General features: G+C 40.1%; 1 non-coding gene across 1 annotated transcript; it reads right to left on the bottom strand.

Annotated features, from left to right (window-relative positions):
- Window positions 1-729: 729 nt before the first annotated feature.
- LOC148565580 (small nucleolar RNA R71) lies at window positions 730-837 on the bottom strand. The gene has a single exon (XR_015885610.1). It is a non-coding gene; the product is annotated as a small nucleolar RNA R71 (small nucleolar RNA).
- Between the last annotated feature and the right edge of the window lie 1581 nt (window positions 838-2418).

The raw sequence follows: 2418 nt of genomic DNA, 5'->3' as shown, positions 1-2418 counted from the left end.
AATTCCCTCTCTCTCATCTCCTTCTAATTATTTATTTATTTACTAACACTTCTCTTCATCTCAAAATTCGAACCCTCTCTTCCTCTTGGTGTTCGAATTTCTCTTCTTCTATTCTTCTATTATTATACTCACATACAGGAATCTCTATACTGTGCATAGAGGATTCCATATTTTCTTTTCTGTTTTCTTCTTTTTCATATGAGCAGGAACAAGGATAAGAACATTCTTGTTGAAGCTGATCCTGAACCTGAAAGGACTCTGAAGAGAAAGCTAAGGGAAGCCAAAGCACAACTCTCTGGAGAAAATTTGACAGAAATTTTCGAAAAAGAAGAAAACATGGCCGAAAATAATAACAATGCAAGGAAGATGCTTGGTAACTTTACTGCACCAAATTTCAATTTACATGGAAGAAGCATCTCAATTCCTGCCATTGGAGCAAACAACTTTGATCTTAAACCTCAATTAGTTTCTCTGATGCAACAGAACTGCAAGTTTCATGGACTTCCATCTGAAGATCCTTTTCAGTTCTTAACTAAATTCTTGCAGATCTGTGATACTATTAAGACCAATGGGATTAATCCTGAGATCTACAGGCTTATGCTTTTCCCATTTATTGTAAGAGACAAAGCTAGAATATGGTTGTACTCTCAACCTAAGGACAGCCTGAACTCTTGGGATAAGCTGGTCACGGCTTTCTTAGCCAAGTTCTTTCCTTCTCAAAAGCTTAGCAAGCTTAGAGTGGATGTTCAAACCTTCAAACAGAAAGAAGGTGAATCCCTCTATGAAGCTTGGGAGACATACAAGGAACTAACCAAAAAGTGTCCTTCTGACATGCTTTCAGAATGGACCATCCTGGATATATTTTATGATGGTCTGTCTGAATTATCAAAGATGTCATTGGACCATTCTGCAGGTGGATCCATTCACCTAAAGAAAACACCTGCAGAAGCTCAAGAACTCATTGACATGGTTGCAAATAACCAGTTCATGTACACTTATGAAAGGAATCTTGTGAATAATGGGACGCCTCAAAAAAAGGGAGTTCTTGAAATTGATACTCTGAATGCCATATTGGCTCAGAATAAAATATTGACTCAGCAAGTCAACATGATCTCTCAGAGTCTGAATGAATTGAAGGAATCATCCAACAGTACTAAAGAGGCCTCTTCTGAAGAAGAAGCTTATGATCCTGAGAACCCTGCAATAGTAGAGGTGAATTACATGGGTGAACCCTATGGAAACACCTATAATCCCTCATGGAGAAATCATCCAAATTTCTCATGGAACGATCAATAAAAGCCTCAACAAGGCTTTAATAATGGTGGAAGAAACAGGTTTAGCAATAGCAAGCCTTTTCCATCATCCACTCAGCAACAGACATAAAATTCTGAGTAGATTCCATCTAGCTTAGCAAATATAGTCTCTGATCTATCTAAGGCCACTTTAAGTTTCATGAATGAAACAAGGTCCTCCATTAGAAATTTGGAGGCACAAGTGGGCCAGCTGAGTAAAAGAGTCACTGAAACTCCTCTTAGTACTCTCCCAAGCAATATAGAAGAAAATCCAAAGAGAGAGTGTAAAGCCATTGATTTAATCACCATGGCCGAACCTACAAGGGAGGAGGAGGACGTGAATCCTAGTGAGGAAGACCTCCTGGGACGTCCAGTGATCAATAAGGAGTTTTCCTCTGAGGAACCAAAGGAATCTGAGGCTCATCTAGAGACCATAGAGATTCCATTGAACCTCCTTATGCCATTCATGAGCTCTGATGAGTATTCTTCTTCTGAAGAGAATGAAGATGTTACTGAAGAGCAAGTTGCCAAGTACCTTGGTGCAATCATGAAGCTGAATGCCAAATTATTTGGTAATGAGACTTGGGAAGATGAACCTCCCTTGCTCACCAATGAACTGAGTGATCTGGATCAATTGAAATTGCCTCAGAAGAAACAGGATCTTGGAAAGTTCTTAATACCTTGTACCATAGGCACCATGACCTTTGAGAAGGCTCTATGTGACCTTGGGTCAGAGATAAACCTCATGCCACTCTCTGTAAAGGAGAAACTGGGAATCTTTGAGGTGCAAGCTGCCAGAATCTCATTAGAGATGGCAGACAACTCAAGAAAATAGGCTTATAGACAAGTAGAGGGCGTGATGCTTTCTGGAAGAAGCTTGTACAGTTTGGGAAGGGGTTTTGATTGATCAAAAAGAAGAATCCACTTCAACTGATATGCCTTTAGGCACGGCCATACATAACATAGAAATCACACTCGGAAAGGGTGGACAATTAGCTAGAGCAGCAGGTGCTGTAGCGAAACTGATTGCAAAAGAGGGGAAATCGGCCACATTAAAATTACCTTCTGGGGAGGTCCGTTTGATATCCAAAAACTGCTTAGCAACAGTTGGACAAGTGGGGAATGT

Source organism: Arachis ipaensis, chromosome B5 (assembly GCF_059453495.1).
Source record: "Arachis ipaensis isolate K30076 ecotype BB chromosome B5, ASM5945349v1, whole genome shotgun sequence".
NCBI lineage: Eukaryota > Viridiplantae > Streptophyta > Magnoliopsida > Fabales > Fabaceae > Arachis > Arachis ipaensis.
Note: the sequence above shows the minus strand (reverse complement) of the source record. Positions and strands in the feature narration are given on the sequence as shown.